At 31.2% G+C, this 18,753-nt stretch overlaps 1 pseudogene; it reads left to right on the forward strand.

Annotated features, from left to right (window-relative positions):
- Positions 1-530: 530 nt before the first annotated feature.
- LOC128163676 (protein white-like) lies at positions 531-13,765 on the forward strand (annotated as a pseudogene).
- The last annotated feature ends 4,988 nt before the right edge of the window (positions 13,766-18,753 follow it).

The raw sequence follows: 18,753 nt of genomic DNA on the forward strand, positions 1-18,753 counted from the left end.
GTAACAAAAAAGAATAAAAATAGTCAAGTTTAAAAGGTTAAAAAGTTTTAATTAAGCAACAGCTTATAGCTCTAAAATACATAAATTGTTGGGATCACTTTACCATAAAATGATTCTTATATTATGTTTTGAATTTTTTTGACATAATATAATTAATTTATTATGATTCTATCGATCATCACATATTCTGAATTTCACCGCTTATAGTAAAAAATATCAGTGAAGATGTCATGCTTATTTATAATTTTTAAAAAATGGAATGGTAAGCTCCATCCTCACAAAACAAAACAACTAAATGGAAAATTTCCGAGATCCTGTAAATGATAAATGATGGAATTTCTACTTAGTAACGTCCGTATATTAATGAATTTCTTTCATAGAAGAGAAAAGGATAAAAAAGAAATCGCAATCCATCATCATCCGAATCATGGGTTGTTTAGATCATGGACTTATAAGAATGAAAGGTTTCGCACATGTGACTTGTCAGAATATCTATATAAATTACAGAGGGTTCCAAATCTATTGATTATTCTTGTATTGGAGAAGTAGTTAGCACTGATTATCATTACTGATCGCAAATGTCATCGCTCTCGGATTCTCGTGAACCAATCTACTATACAAATACAGGTAATATTTTGCTCGATATGCATTTCTGTTATTGTACATGGTCTTCCGTCAATTTAAATTCTACTGTGGCACAACGGCGTTATCTGAAATCAATGGCCTTTTTCGTTGCAAAAGACAAAATATAATGATATGGTAAACATGTACAAACACACAATTAAAATCAATTCTTAATTTCTACATTTATTGATCTTGAAATTTATGAAAACTCTTGTAATTTTATAGTCTTTATCAGTTGTTGTTATTTTTGGGGTAGAAAAGAGAAATTTTCTTTGTGCTTAAACTTTAATCATGATTCAAAAATGATTTATCTTGGCAATTTTCTACTAAGTTACAGATATACTTGTAATTTTTTTTCCAGAACTTTATTTTGAAAAATATTTTTGAAAAGAATAACTATTTGTGTTTTCCTTACGTAGAATAAAAGTTAAAATATGGTTTCTGCCAAAAACGATTCTGTAATGATTTTAGTATTTCTTTTTTAATCAACTTAAACTACATTGAAATTGTTGCATAATGATTTCAGTAACGGCCAATTTCGGGAATTTAAAGGGTTTTTTTTTATATGTTATTAAAATTTTAAAAATCTACTATAGTTGGGAGCTTACGTTTGCCGTAAAAGTCATGCACTAACAAATTGATCTATGTTGGAAAGATGCTTCAGCTATAACATTTTGTTTAAAACTTTTATTTTCCTTAAGACGGTTTCAAAATGCCATAATCGACAGAATTAATTTGTGGCACACTATCTTAAAAGCTTTAAAGAACGCTGAATAGCGTTGTGTTAACTTATTCTTTATCTACTTGATAGCTTTATGCTTAATCAAATGACACGAATGACTGATACATTTTTGCGTGTTTGCTATTTTCGAAGAAATTCACATCCATTATTCATGATAAATATAAATTACTTCCATAAGTGGCAGGTTGCAAAATGGCAAACAAAAGATTATATCAAATCAATAGAAGTTATATTACCTCATTAGAAGTTATATAAAATCATTAGAAGTGCAATTTTATTGCTCTATTGATAGAGCAGGAATGAAATACAGAAAAAATATCAAACATTGCGCATTTGAACAGTATGACCTTGATGTGACCACACAATATTAAAAATACAGTTCGCAAGAACCAGTGTACTTTGTTGCTCAGAGACTTTTCGACTTTTAAAATGGGTTGTGCGTGTTTAGAAGTTACATAATACTTTCAATCATTGATAATGGCACGTCCGTATATATGCATATTATTTACGTTTTGTCCTAAATGTGGGCAAGCTTTAGAAATTTGGACTGATTACATTTTCGTTGGTCCGTGTATGATTGATGATGCGAGTTGTTGATTAGAGACCTAAAGAAGCAAACACAAAAGATCAACCATATGACCTTTAATTGTTTTTTACTTCTTGTTGGTGACATCAACCCCGAATGTGCATCACAGATTCAGTTTGATAGAGAAGCAAACGTCAGACTGGGAGGCGTTCGAGTTGAAATGATTGGTTTGTCTGATCACAAACAAGGGAGTCACATTGTATGAAATAGGGCTTCCGTTAATAGATTGGATATTTTAGGGTGTTGTGTTGAACGTTAAGGAACTATGTCGAATGTGAACTTAGGTATTTATTTTATTTACATTGGTTTTTTTTTAATATAGTAACGAGAAGGATACATTAAAGTCTTACAGAAATTGAAAAAGTCGTCTTGAATAAAAAAAATCTTACAATAAAAACAACAAACAGAAGAAAAACAAATACAAATTTAAAAAATGGTTTTAAAACAAATACACAAATCAGACGATAGAATGTTAGTGGCCGATTTGTATCTTTAAAAAAATTGCATATCATATCTTCTTCCTCCTTTTTTTTTTAATAATTGTGATATTTAAAAGTTGCATACTAGTTTGTTATATTGAACGATGTTGTTAGAACAGTGCATAAAAAGCAGTTGATTAAATAAATAGTCTTTAATCACATTAATTCTAAAGGTCTCTAACATAGATCTTTCTAGTACGATGTTTAATTAACTTTGCTATTTGTCACCAAAATGTCAAGAGATTCACAATTCGTGAAATGCGAAATCGATCAAAAATGCATTGGGTCTTAATTTTTAGTAAATTTGTTTTTATTGTTTCATGCATTTGATTAAGTAATATTAGGAAGATTTAAGAATCACTAACTACATCGATTTTGTTAACATTAAAAATTAATTGATATCTAAATGTCGCATATTGACCTTAAATACGATGAATAAATCATTAGAATGGCATGTCGAATCAATATCATGCAAAAATAACACATTTGTGAAAACTGAACTATACTGTAAATACTAAAATTCTATGAAATTTTTTAATAATTCTAAAAAACACGTGAAAATTATCGACGTTTATTCATTATATTTATTTTTTAGAAAGTCAAAATTTTTAAACAATATTTATAGAGCACGGGGTTTGAGTCTTGGGGTAAAAACATCAAGCATCCACCTTTTTTTCAAACGGATGCATGTTTCTTTGAAACGTGTATGAAATGTCATGTAAAGTTTTTCTCCTAAACGTCACAACTTTTCAAAAATGCCGATCTGATATAAAGTCTTACTCGAACTCTTTCTATATCATTCACTTACTGTATAAAAGTTATTTTCGCCCCATATTATATTCGCCTTTTTTCATTTGTAAACGGTTTTGCACTGTCTTGAATTCGCCAAAACAAAGTTGTGTTTAAAGAGAAATAATTTAAGACACAAGAATTCGCTCAAACTCTAATTCGCCCGCTAACAACAAGGATGGAAAGTTCGAAAATCAAACGGGGACGAATATTTCCTTAATTCCATTACACTCTCTCTCTCTCTCTCTCTCTCTCTCTCTCTCTCTCCATTATTTATATAGAAAAAGCAAGGATTTCATACTCTTCCTAACTCTCTCTATCTTTATTATAGATCCTGAACTAGGATTTCCTCAGAAGGACTATGAAGAGAACTACAGTAGTCAAGTTTATCCTGTGACCTTGTCATGGCGAGATTGCAATGTGTTTGCTTTGCCGAAGAGAAAGCTATGCTGTCTCTGCAACAAGGAAGAGGAACTCCCCAAACGTATCCTAACCAATGGTAAGCGAGGCATTCTACTGTATTACTACCATAAGGGGGCTGGGTGGGCAAAAAAACCCAATGCCCGTCAGATCGGAAATTTTGAAAATGATTTGTTCGGCTGTAAGGTTTTTTGTTACGTCTATTTATTTTGACCCTTTAAAATTTTTTTTTTAAATCTATATCCAAAATGTTCAATAGAAGAGAATATTATAAATACTAATACTGGCCACAACCAACCAGCCTTCATAAAAGCAGCTTACAACTGTAAAACCATTGATATAGCAATGCCATTTTTTATGCAAATCTCAGGGATTGTATTTATGTCACCACTTAAGATGGTTTCCAAAACAATGAACAAAAAGGCAATATAGCGTTGTTTTATTTTGCTGCTCCATCTTCTGCTACAGTTTTGACTTTTTACAAAATTTCATGTTTTTTTCACTTTACAACACATTTGGCATATCGAATAAATGCCCTTCAAAAAGATGTCATTTTTATAAGAGTAGCAACAAAACTGCTGACACAATCGGACACCAATGTATGTAGTGCGAGTTTTTAGCATACAAATCGGACAAATTTCTATGAAATAAATTATTCAATAATGTTCCACTATGTGACTCATCTGTTGATTAATTATATGTACTTGTTTATCGGAGAGAACAAAACAAAAGCTACGTCTAGATGAGGGTTAATCTTAGTGCAAAGAGTAAAGCAAAATTATTGATTGTCTTTACGTCGCTCCTTACGGATGGAATTGCTTTTAACCAAACGATGAAAAAGAGAATGTAAGAAAGATTACCTTTTTGCAAAAGATCTTTGCAAAACCTATAAGCCAAAGGTGTATCGTGTTTTTAAATTTTTTATCTACATCAAAGTGACTGTCTTAATTAGAGTTTACCTTTAATTAACAAAGGTGAAATCCCAAAGAGTTAATTTATGTAAAAAAAACTTCCATGCGTCTCGATTAATGACTCTACCGTGATTACAAAAAGGATCATTATACATCAGAAAATAAGCTTATTACATCAATCGTGATTTATTATTTTTGTAAAAAGAAGAGCGATGGAAACCATAGATCTGAAACTGATAAATACCTCTTGTTAGAATGTTTAACCTCTAAATTAAGATTTCTTTCTCTATAAATGTCAAATAATCAAAGTTAATGTTATTCATATCAATCATGGTCTTGTTAAGCAGACAGGCACACACCTATCTGTCACGTATATAAGTAATGTCAAATAATCAAAAGTGTATAATGGAAAATATTGGTTTTTCTATACATATTTGCAATAGGTCTTTTTACAGATGCAAATGTACTTCATTAAGATATATTTAGACAAAATATACCTCTATGATATAAACAAAAATGATATAAGTATGTTAAATAGACTATTTTGAAATAGAAGTAAGTCTAACTTCTGGTTTTAAATCATCGAAAACTTTAACAATAGAATATATTGTGCAAAATGACATTAACAAATTTCCGATGAAACATTCGAGGTTGTAAATAGAAATTGATATCAATATTGCAGAGAAAAAGTGAATAAAATGATTACGTTAATAACAGCGACAACACGTTCCATAAAAACAACAAAACTGATTTTATAACATTAATTAAACGTAATTAACCTTGACTTACCTGTTGAAGACCCCTGATGCAAGACGGTTATTGAGCCTAAAGTGACTGTTGAAAATACACAGAGTAAGATTAATAAATAGCATGTCAAAAAGAATATGAACATTTTATAGGGGTACAGATCCTGTCATTCCAAAAAAAGGACTGACTCTTCCTCATTGAGAGTTGCACCATTCTCTTGAAATCCTTAACTTAAAGAGGCCAATTTTTGTAAATTGCCATTTCTTAAAAATGTGTTACTGTGGAATCATAAGATTTTGTGGTGGCTCAATTTTCGTGGAATTCGTGGGTACCTCTCATCCACGGATTAACATCCTCCAAAAATTATCAAATATGGGTTATAAAGTCATATTTCCTTTTATAGGTATAAGATAATACACGAAATTACGTCCCCACTTACTTTAAAAATTTTCACAATCCACGAAAATTGACCCCACGAAATTTAATAATTCCACAGTATTTTGAGGATTTGCTGATTTTAATGAAATACACATGGAATAAAAGAAAATGTATTCATCATGAATTTTAGTTATTCCACTCTATTCAACTTGAGCGTTTCATCTATACTTTCAGTCAGCGGAATAATAAAACCAGGCAGACTTACAGCTGTAATGGGGGCGAGGTAAATACATTTATACATGTTGGATGTGTAATCTTTGGAAGCAAAATATAACACTTAATGTTTAGATAAACCTTAATGTTGTTCATTTATATGAATCGACTTAAAGCAATTGATCAATTAAGATTTATAAGATTAACAACTTATAAAATATATTAAGCTATGTAAAGTAAGGGGTTTTTTTATTTTAAAAAAGGAATATATTGCTATGATTTTTTTAAGGTAGGAGAAAGAGTTTTTGGCATTAAGTATATGAGCTATCATCAATAAGAACCAACAGATTAAATATATTATCCACACATTGATTAACATTTATGATTTTTAACCATTTTTGAGACTCAATATTTAAAAAAAAAAGGTTCGTGATAATTTTTTTCCTAAGTGCTTTCCCACCTAACTGTACTGCCAATCATTTCTAATAGTGGAGCAGGTAAATCAACTTTGATGAACATGCTGACATTCAAGAACAGAGGATCCCTACTCATCCAAGGGGAGATAAGAGTGAATGGAGTGTTAATGGACAAGGACAAAATGTCAAATCTGGCGGCGTACGTGCAACAAGATGACCTATTTATAGGGACCATGACTGTGCGCGAACACCTCGTATTTAGAGTAAGTCTAAAGAGAGAAAAAACAGATGGAGGTTTTTTTTATTATGAGTAATTACTAATGCTTACGTTTGTGTCTCTAAGTTTAACTTAATAAGACGCAGTTCGTCGTTTCAAGGCTGTATTCGGTTATTTTTGTTCGATCATTGTTTAAACTTGAACTTTTATTGCTGCCACTAAAAGAACATTGTCCCATTTAATCACGATACCATGACAACCTTGTATTGAATGAATCATTTAGAGGTACAATTAATGTGTTCAAACTTGAGGTTGATAGTTCATTAGGCAGCAAAACTGCAATTAATCATCTTTATTTCTGTCGATTGTGTTATAGTTATTTTTACATACTTTTAGGCAATGCTAAAAATGGATGGACACGTGTCAAAAGCTGACAAACTTCAACGTGTAGAAAACGTCATGCAAGAGGCAAGATTATTCATTTAGATGCACTTTATACCTACAATGTTCTGTCCTTGTTATATAAGCGCAAATACCTATCATTTTCAAAATCAATTTCAAAATCAATTTAAGAATTTATTTTACCTGCGTCATTCACACTTCTTTAAAAGGTCTTTAAAACTTTAACATAATTGTACAAGATAACACAGAAAGGCAAACTTATAGTATTATTAATATATTATCCAAAAAAAATTGACAATAAATGATGTCTTTGTAGTTGGGACTAACTAAATTGTGCAGATACTTTTATCGGAACCCCTGGAAAAGTTAAGGGCATTTCGGGTGGAGAGATGAAAAGACTCTCTTTTGCATCTGAGGTAAAACTTTATCATATACAGGGTCATCAGTTATTTTTTAAAGGAATAGTTTAAAAAGTGTTCGGTTGTGGTTTCTTTTTCTTTTTTACTGTTTGAAAGAATGATTCAATAGCTACCCATTTTCGCGATCAAACAATTTGTTAGTACACATCGTAAATCATGTATAAGAAACTTAGTCTGATAAAAGTAAATAAAAGGTGTCCAAGTAGCGCAGTGGACAATGCACTCGCTTGTCACCGCTGCAACCCGAGTTCGATCCCCGTGATCGACAGTGGTTGTATGTGATAGGGTATGGCGGTCGCCCGCTTGGACACGTGGGTTCTCTCCTGGTACTTCGGCTTCTTCCCACTCCAATGATCCCCTCGCACTATCATCCGTGCTAACGAGAGATATTAATATAAGTTGTAGAACTTGTTTATCAATCGTTGAAAAATAAATAAAAAGTTCAGTTCAGTTATAAAAGTAGTAAGTTAGCGTAACTTTAAGATGTTTTATGATATACTTACAAGTTAGATTGTTTGTGCAATTTCAGTTAATTACGAATCCTCCATTGCTGTTCACTGATGAAGTCACTTCCGGTCTGGACTCGTTCATGGCCCTCAGTGTTGTCCAGTCCCTGAAGACGATGGTTCACATGGGTCACACCATAATGTGCACCGTCCATCAACCTTCCTCGGAGGTGTTCGAATTGTTCGATGAGTACGTCTTTTTTCTGCAATATTCTTTTTATCCATCTCGCTTGAATGCTTGCATCGATGAACAACAACAAAAAGACAGAAAGATAGAAATTAACCAAAATTTTAGAAAAAATGTTAAACACAATAATAACATTTTGTATTGTATTAAAATTTTTATAAAATTCAAAATTTTAGTTTGAGAACGTTTGAGTGAGGAAATAATTAACGATACATCTGAAACAAAAGATGGTGTAAATATGCACGGCAAAATGCAAAAATATATTTATGGTATTTTAGCTTTATGATTTTATACATCCTATTAAAAGATTGATAAGACTAAAAACAAACAATAAAGATGTCTTTAAACGTAACTCGAACTGTAAAAAAATGTCATGTTTTCAAATTGCTAAATCAGACTTTGTTTAAAAATGTGAATGTGATTGCATTTCTTATCTGATTGTATGAGGTAATATAACTTACCATGCATTTTTTGCAGGATTATTCTAATGGCAGAAGGCAAAGTTGCATTTTCCGGTCCAGTCACACATGCGTTAGAATTCTTCAAAAGGTACATTTTGCTGAATTGTAATAGCAGACGATAGCAGATCTCTTCAAATATTTCACGACTTCATAACTTCTTTCAGCTATATGCCTTTCCAATTAACTTTGTTTTAAATTAAAAGTCTAAATGTTTTGTTCTGTCGGTCCTTTCTGCCTTTTGAACTTTAGTTTTTTATGAGCTAACATGTTGTGGGTTATAGATCTACACTGTTTTATAAATGTTTGTTGTTAATAATATGTCTTCGTGTATTTTGTAGTGTCGGTCACCCATGTCCTATGAACTACAATCCAGCCAATCACTTCATACTGACGCTCGCGATAATACCTGGCTTTGAGTCAGAGTGCAAAGGTCGAGTAGAGGTGAGGTTTTGTGTATGGTTTTGCTCAAAACCAATTTTTGAAATCAGGGACTGTTTTATAAAGATAATTTGGTCATAAGCTTAATATTGTACAACTTAAAAGGTAAATTTTATATGTTTAAAATTTAGCACCAACTAGTATTTCAAATGAATTAGAATTTTATACCATTATTATTTTATGCAATGAAATTTTGATAACCAATGCAATTATTAAACCGATACAAAAAGCAAAGTCCCTGTGATACTTCAAAAGATATGCGGGTGTTTCCATAATTTTACTTTAAAAAACTCCAAAATCTCAATTTTAGAAAATGTGCGAGCACTATGACAACAGCCAGGCGTCTAAAAAGTTGGAATATTTCGAAACAAACCAGGACCCCTATGAAAGAAGAATGTCCCAAAAACTGGTTAGAAACTGTTTGACCTTTAGAATTTATTGATGTTTTAGTATGATATTCATCTTGATATTTAAATTCAAAGATCATCTAATTTAATGTAAACAAGCTCTTTTGCATGTCTTTATGGATTGTTATGTTTATTAACTTTCAAAAAAAATTGTTTTACAGCTTGAAGAATCAATCCATTCAATTTCAAGGTAGCGTGAGTTTGTATTTTTGAAAGTGACTCATATTAATGAAAATGTTTGCGTTCTAGTTGTAAATGATAAAATCTTTATTAACATGTACATTCTATTTAATTATTGCAGTATCGGACCGTCGTACTTTCAACAATTAAGAAGCGTACTGTGGAGAAGTTGGATCACTAATATACGGGAGCCCATGCTAGTCAAAATCAAATTTGCCCAAACACTGGTAAGATTATTTTAATAACAAGGAAGAATTCATTATTTGTTTAAAATGCGTTACCTGGTATTTCATTTACTGAGTAGAAAAGATTACACTTGAATAAAATCGTTTTATGACGTCACAATCGCTGGCACTATAAACTGTTTCAATCTGCAGGACTTTACATTATTTTCTATTTTGTACAACTTATAGCCTATTTACATTCTGTCTATATTGGCAATCTGCCACGTTCACTTTCCTTTAAAAACGCTTAGGTTTTATTATGACGTCACAAACGTCGAAGGGCAACGTCACAAGCGAAAATCAGAGTTAACGCGTGTGACTTTTACAGTGGCCCTCCATTAATTTGAACTTACCATTAGGGTAATGCAGCAATTTTAAGTTATAAATCTTTTGCAGACAAAGCAAGAATTTTAAAAATATACATCAATATAAACAGTGAATGCTTAAATGCAGCAAACTTTTATGATGGAAAATTTGATGAAACAATGGTGGAAATTTTACAATATTTGACCAAAAAGTAAAAATTATAAAACCCTCAGCGGGATTTGAACCCATGACTTACAGACTTGCAGTTAACGCTTCAAACCATTGCATTACGCTGTTAGGTATCACTTTCGTGGGGGGGGGGGGGGGAATTATAAAATCATAGTTGATTTTATTGTTAATCAGTTCGATTGGAAGTACGTCACAATATATGAAGTGTCCCATATCACCTAATAATTCGTTTTCATTGCCGTAGAAATCTCATTATCCTCGTTTTGCATTATCGTTTGTCATTACATGTAGTTTGGTATTTTGCATGATTCTCGTCTTTGTTTCTAGATATTCGCCTTGTTTATGGGACTCGTGTATCTAAAGACAAACAACGACTACATTCAAGAGGATATCATGAACATTAACGGAGTTATCTTTCTTCTTATCATCAGTTTCACTTACAACAACCTGTTCCCAATTCTCAATGTAAGACAATTAATTAGCTACACTCTTACTAGAAATTGCACTTCAATGAACATCTAATTTCGTGGATCAACTTAACAACGAAATCCACGAAAATTGGTATTCAACGAATATTGATGAAACCACAGTATATTGCATTTGATCTCTTTGTAACAATGTTTTAAATATAAATATACTAGATTCTTTAAAGTGCTTGGGTAATAATGAATGGTTTACAAGAATTTGGATGGAATTTAAAGTAAAATTTAATTACAGATACACGTAGAAATAAATACATGCATATTGCGAGTTCTGGTATCTTTTTAATGAAAACTTAAAATCACGTTACAGGTATTTCCAAAAGAAATTCCAGTTTTTCTGAGAGAACATGGAACGGGTCTATACCGAGTTGATGTTTACTATATAAGTAAAATGCTTATCGAGGTTTGTTGACTGTTCATTTAAGCTTCTCCTATACATTTCAAACTACAGTTGACAGTTTTGCATTGAATATTACTTATAATATCAACTTCCATTTAGTCATAGATTTAAAGGTTTATTTTACTTTTTATAGGTGCCATTCTTAATAGCTGATACGGCTATACTAATAGCCATCGTTTACTGGATGAGTGGTAAGTTCAGAAATAAAAATAAACAAAACTTTAATTATAAATGACATTATTATAACTTATTATAATAATTTTATCTAACGCGTTCTCTGATTGGTGCTAGACAATCACGTGTCATGGCAATAAAACTTCATGTTTCCCTGTCATCGTCAAATTTTTCATCATATTCCGTTATTGCATTACAATAGTTGAAAACCGATAAGATTCCGATGTATTATGAATTATCCCTGTCGTTCGGTATGATGGACAATGTATTGCATGGACGTTTGGGAGTTATTTATAAGATTTATCCCCCCTCCCCCAAAAATTCATATGATTCTCACTTGGGGAATAAATCTTCATATAACCCACGATCATGTTATAAATGTATCATATGTTCAAGTTCTTTTGAATTTTGATGTCTACATAAACACCAATCAAAATTAGCCTACATTAAAAAATACAGAAAATGTCATTTCACGATCAAATATTTTATTTTCCAGGTCTGACACATGATTCGTATACATTCATTAATGCCGCCATTATTTCTGTGCTGGCATCTGCTGCTGCTTCTTCTTTTGGTAATTTTATGTTTTTTGTCTCTTGAGATGGTCGATACTTAGAAATGGAAATGAGATGAAGTATTTTGCCCTTCTTAATAGTTACGCAAACTCTTAGAAACCCATTTCTGATTTTGTTTCTCTTTGTGTGTCCAGGATACGCCATCTCCGCTGCCTCTCCCTCAGTAACAATCGCCCTGACCCTGGGGCCTCTCCTCATGACGCCATTTCTCCTGTTTGGAGGATATTTTCTTAACAATGGGTAAGATTCGAATTCACAATTACATATCTTTTTGCGTATATTTGCTGTTTAAAAAGGTGACATTTTAAAATCAACATATCTGATATTGTTTAGAAGGTGATGTCCTTTACGCTTGAAGTGAAACATTCGTTTTCAATTGAATGAGACGTTTACGTCAGAGTTTTGTTGTTTTAGGTCTGTGCCAGATTATTTCATTTGGATCAAGTACACCTCGTGGTTCTTGTACAGCAATGAGTTGATGATCGTGAATCAGTGGAGAGATATTAATCATATTAGTATGTATATACTATTCTTAATGTTCTTAGGGTCTACCGGTATTCATTGATTCACAAAAATATTAGAAATATGTAGCTATGTTAGTAAATATTCATAAATTCTTTTTTTAAGGTTGTGATGAAGCAAATTCAACTGTTTGCATTCATAATGGGAAAGACGTTATACAAAGTCTTAATTATGATGAGGTAGGCGTCTGATATGAACACTCTTCCTTTATATTTAATTGTTTTTATTTATTCTAAGGGTGTTGACAACAAAGTCATGCTTTCTTCGGTGCATCTTACGCATCTTGATCAAATTTTAGATAAAACATTTTGAAAATTGAAAGCTTTTTAATAAAAAGGAAAGCATGCGCTTTAATTGAACGTTGTAAAAATTTTAAAAATGGGGTATTTAATGCAATTCATAATCTATTTTTATTTTACACTTTTTTTTCAGAACAATTTTGTCCTGGATCTCACCATGCTCTCGTCCTTAATTGTGTTGTACCGTTTCTTAGCCTTCATTATTCTACTGGTGAAAACAAAACTTTCCAAGTGCTAAAGTTCCAACCCGTCTTTGACACGATGTCCCTTATTACTACAAAATGGCAAACTTGAAGTGCGTACAACCATAGCGAATCCACGAAGCAAGATCAAATGTTGGAGGACTATATATCGCTATTTTTCTCTCGTTTTAATTATTGTTAAACATCAAACTGTAGAAAATGGATTAATAATATTCTATGAGAGAAATGCTGTTTTTAAATCAATTATGCCAATTTGGTCATTTTTGCTTTGTCGCAGGCGACAGCTAACTACAACTTCACGATGCATGAAAACATAACATGCAAATCTGTTACTATAGTTTGTTCTGTTCAACCATGATTGAAGTGGTTCTGAAGTTGACAGTATTCTGAGTATTCAAAGTCTCACCTTATATCACTTTAGTTGCAATTTCCGTAAAACGTAGTTTGACTCTGCACTTTAGAATACACTCCACCGGAAGTTGAAGGAATACATAGAAGCCACCTTTAGTCTTTCGTTTTAATTTAGATAGTATATTATTCATTTTATTGCTAACATAAATGTGCAATGTTTTACTTTGTTTTTATTTTTGTTCACAATTACTTTGTTGTTCATGTCTGTCTGAAAAGTTTAATTATTTTCAAGAAATCAATTATATTAACAACAGTAATAAATAGGGGTGTGAACCCGTTGCAAAGTTTCTTATGCTATTAAATGGGAACTTATCTTTAAGATGGCTCGATAGTCGTGGTCATTTATAGACTGTAATGATCTCGTTAAAAAGAAGAGCTCTACATAAAGATATAAGAAAATGTCCTTATTCAAAAGGTAAATAATATTGATATTTACTTTACTTAACTAAAGTTTAAAGCTAAAGACATCAATTCTTAAGATTAAAGGTAGATCTGATGGTAAATCTGTTGACCACTCAGCCTCCTTACCGGTTTTTTTAATATCATTCCTATTATATCCTATATGATTTATACTTTGATTTTCCTATAACATTAATCGCTTTAAGAGATGCATTATATGGATTTTATTTGTTCTCTTTTACTTTAAATTCGTTAATCATGATTCAGTATTTTTATTTTTGATGTTCTATATTTTGTATTGTACTATGAGTAAAATATAATTTATGTACATCGTCCATTTATATGCAATAAAATAGTAAAACCTTCAGTTTTTTTTATCTTCATTGAAACTATCTATAATTTATGATGACGAACGAAATCTAGACATATTATCTGAAACAACACGTCTTCAAATAGAATTAAAATACTGTTATATTGACGTATAACCGTTTCACAATCGGGACTTTTTTACTTCTGTTTAAGAGGAATTGATTTCAGAAAATTCCGTAATGCATTCAAAATGGAAACTCTTATACACAAGTTTCATAAAAGAATTTGTCTGCATATATATCTCGTTCTAGCTTCTGTGCATCATATCTATTTTGATCCTTTGAAACTTAAACTTAGTCAACTATTAACGATGCAACTATTTAAGTGAAAACGGATTAATGGGGAAGATAGACCAGTAGGAACATATAAAAGTGTTTCAAAACTCAAATAATTCTTAATTCAACTTACATCTGCCAATAAGTCAATTGTTATGATGGTCCGCAAATCCTGTGTTATCCGAATTGTCTTCCAAAATCGTGTCAACAGAAGAATTACACACAAATACACATTTTCACTTTTTTATCATTCTAATTTTGATATATTCGGCGTATGCATTTTACTATTAGGGATGGTGTGTCAGACATCTTAAATCAATGTTAATATCAATTTGATACTTATTTCCATTGATATGAGTGCACTTGTTTGAAGATAGTCATGGTTAGATCTCAAACACCTGGATCCTATAATATATGACTTTAACAGTGTTTGTGAATAAGTATTTAAGTCTGGAAAACAAAGATAAAATCAGATTGCATTACAATCATTGTAAATTAATGGAATTCATGAAGAGCGTTTGAATAATATTGATTAGGTTGAAACTCGGTTAAGCATTGAATGAATTATGCTTATCAAAGAAAATCGTTTGTTTTTAAATCAGATTTTAATCACATGTATGCTCTTAATTGCATGTACTTCTTATTTATGTATGCTAAATCTTTAAAAATACTTTCTTGAATTTTTCTGGGCCTTCAAACAGCGAAAGTTTGCGAGATAAATCCAAGAAAGATAACTCATCACATTCTTTGTGAAAAACAAATATTTAATCATAAGAGTAATACTTTTGCATAAAACAATACTTCGTGAATCTGCAATTTAATACAACAACAAAAACAATAAATAACTTCACTGTTCACTATAATATTTGTGGCTAAATATGTCTAACACATCATACATTTAAATTCGGTGAATAAACAAAAATAAGTATCACACATTTATATCACAACGAATAGATTTCTAAAAATACTGTTATTCATTTCATTGTTTATTTTTTGTTCATAATTTTTAAAAAAAAAATGGGTTGCGTTTTACAAAAGAACTTAGTACAAAGTTGTAACTGTTTTCAGTTATACAAAATTCCCTTAATGATCAAAATTGATACAATTTTCGATTAATACCTTGGTTGCGTTTTACAAAAGAACTTACTACAAAGTCGTAACTATTTTCAGTCACATAAAATATTCCTTAACGATCAAAATTGATACAATTTTCGATTAATACCTGTCTCTTTGGTTTAATTTTTAAACATTCTGAGTTGTTTTTATTTTGTATTGATCGTCATTGTACAGAACATGTATAATTGAAAATTAAGTGACATAATATTGATATACATAGATTTTTTTTTTTAAAGACAAAATACGCCAACATTATAAATACATGTACTAGTATTATCACATTACCTGATGCTTGAGGCAGTGCCAAAGTATCTGCATTTTGTGCATTTCCAATATCCAACTTCTCGTATGAATAATCGTTACTAAAAGGAGTTTATCACCATTTTTGTTTTAGTATATCGTACCTATCAAGTGATATTGACCTTATTAAAGTATTTTGTATACATGGGCATTTTCTCTCTTGTTTCCCCTCTAATATTTCTAATTTCTACTTACTTAAATGCTTAAATGAAATCAAAGAGAAGAAACTTATTATAAAAGTAATTTTCGAATTGTCTCGTTTAAAATTTTTCATAATGTCAATTAGGGGAAATAAGAAATACCCAAAAAATATTTTTTTAACATGCAGATGGAAAATTGTATCTACATTTCTCACCAAAAAATAAATGTCCTCACATGGTTAATTAACAAAAGGCCTAAAGAATTTATAAACCCGGCAGGAAAAAAAAAGACTTACTCGAATCACATTTCTGTATGAAAAACATTTTAACTTATATTAATATTTTGAAGGTTACTATATCTTATATCAAATATCAAATATCAATTTTTCTTCATAAAATTTTCAAGGTCGCATTTCCCACATGAGATACTGCAGTACGCTGTTTAAAAAATGGCCATATACTCACTAAGCAATTGTCTAGCATAGAAAATAGCAGTAAATGGCTTTTACGCAGTTGCCCCTAAAACAAGTGGAAAAAATGCTTCCGGCACTGACAAAACAATCCGGAACTTTGTAATATAATAAAAGCAACATTAGAATGAATTCAATAGAAAATTATTCATAGCAGCAGTAACTAACCATTCAATTCAACAAAACAACATGACGAGTATTTGAAAATTAGTCAACACAGAGGAGAATATATCAAATTACCAAATAACAAACTCATTTACAATGCATTTGTCAAACAAAAGTATTTCCCCCTATGATTATCTTTATATGGGTACTAGTTACCGTATTATGTGGAATTGATGAATAACTCTGAGTAATTTCGACAACTTGCCAAATACAATGAGACATTTAGAAATAAATGATATAATAATTAGTCAGCTGTTATCGGGAAAAAGATATATCAATCCCCATCCATTGTATTTCTAAAATATTAAAACCATGTACATATCAATTTATAACGTGCGTCACACTAGCAATGGATATCATATTTTGGAGTTTCTTTCTGTTCCTTTGTGTGTTTTGGGTTTTTTTTTTTTTTTTGGTTTTTTTTTGGGGGGGTGGGGGTGGGGGTTGTATTTTGTTGTAGACTTTCCTAGTCTAGTATAAGAGTACTAATGACAAATTTAGTTAACTTATGATGCTAAATTAGATAACGAAAAAAATTCACGTTTTTTAACAAGATATTCTAGATGCCAAGTATGAATTTTAGATGTCAGATCATATATGATCAACAAATGACGTAGTAAAATCGAAATACAGTTCCATACTTTAATGTGCACGGAAATATAAATGCTCAGGAATATAAATTCAACAAAATTATTCAAAGTTCAGTTACCCAGAAACTGATGGGTGGACAAGCAATATGATATCAAGAAGTAGATTGACAAGAAAAGGAACGCTTAGGACAGAAAATAAACCGAAACGTTCGTATAAAACACTTTTCAAATAAACTGTTTGCAAAATCAATAATACTGCAGATGACAATTTTGTTTAAGATTATTTTTTATCTATGAATATATGAAAAGAGCTCCGGATTTCGTTAAGAACATTTTTGTCAGCGTTATTTCACAAAATGAAAACAAAGGCTGTGTCTATTGAAAACTTTAAACCGTATCTCATATTGCTCTAAATCAATACAAAACGTGAATGCAAAGAGGGAAAAACAAATCATCATAACACTCTAAGCTGTTTTCAATAATTCATGCTTTTGCTCCTAGGTGTCAATTCAATAATGACATCCACTAATTACATTTGTGGTAAGTATATATATTTCAAAAGACTTTTTAAAGTAATCGTCTAGTAATCCAGTAATTAGACAGTTGAAACAAAGTGCTTTTGTTGTTCTTCCCTATCGGTTGCTATGGACGCTGCTGTCTGCCTTTTGGTTTGGTCTTGGTATCTTCCTCTTCTTTATCCGATTTGTGACAAAAGCATCTCCACACGACGCACACGAGGATTCCAAAGACCAGAAACGAGGCGAATCCCGTGGACAGCCCAATGATCATATCGGTGGAAGCCCTCATCCTGCAAAAACATGACGATAGCCTCGTTCTCAATTACGAATGTCGGACTAGTCTCAAAATACTCTCATTCTAACTAACCGTCAACCAAATGTCAAACGTCCTAAACTAGTCAACGGCAGCCTCGTTCTAAAAAACGAATGCCAGACGAGCAGATTATATATTAAGGACGTTGTTTTCTCAGGGTTTGAGTTATTCAATGTCATGAGATGAGTAAAATTTGTTCTAAACAAAAAAGTATTTATGAAATGAATTAATATTGACATAACATTTGATATTTTTACTATATTATGAAATTAGGCTCAAACAAAGTTGGACTTTTTGCAAAACAGAGAAATTCTAACTATTTTTTTCCAGAATTTTGTTTATGAGTCAACATCATTTTACAATAACCCTTAAATGTTTCAATACATGTTTTGACCATAAAGATCATATACAAAAGAAAAAATCCAAGTATTCTAGCTTTGAAATGTTAACATTTTCTTGTATAGAGCTCTTCGTCTAAAGAAGGTAGATAAAGCCAAAAAACTGGCCACAATCATCCAGTCCTCTTAAAGCCATACTGAGAAAAAGAAGTTGTAATCCCTGTTTCAAAATTAATTTAAATTAATTTAATCAAATTAATTTGACACCAAAGGTCATTGATAGTCTTCAGCCATTTATTTGGTCTATTGTAGTCATTTTATTGATAGAAGAGATTTATTGAAGAAATAAAGCCATCCTTGACACTAGCAAACGAAAGTTCTAGGGACAAATGTTGGCATTGCCAGGGCTTGCGTGTAGAGGTTCAAGAGAGATCAAGAATCTTATCTCTTCTT

Source organism: Crassostrea angulata, chromosome 9 (genome assembly GCF_025612915.1).
Source record: "Crassostrea angulata isolate pt1a10 chromosome 9, ASM2561291v2, whole genome shotgun sequence".
NCBI classification, from domain to species: domain Eukaryota; kingdom Metazoa; phylum Mollusca; class Bivalvia; order Ostreida; family Ostreidae; genus Magallana; species Magallana angulata.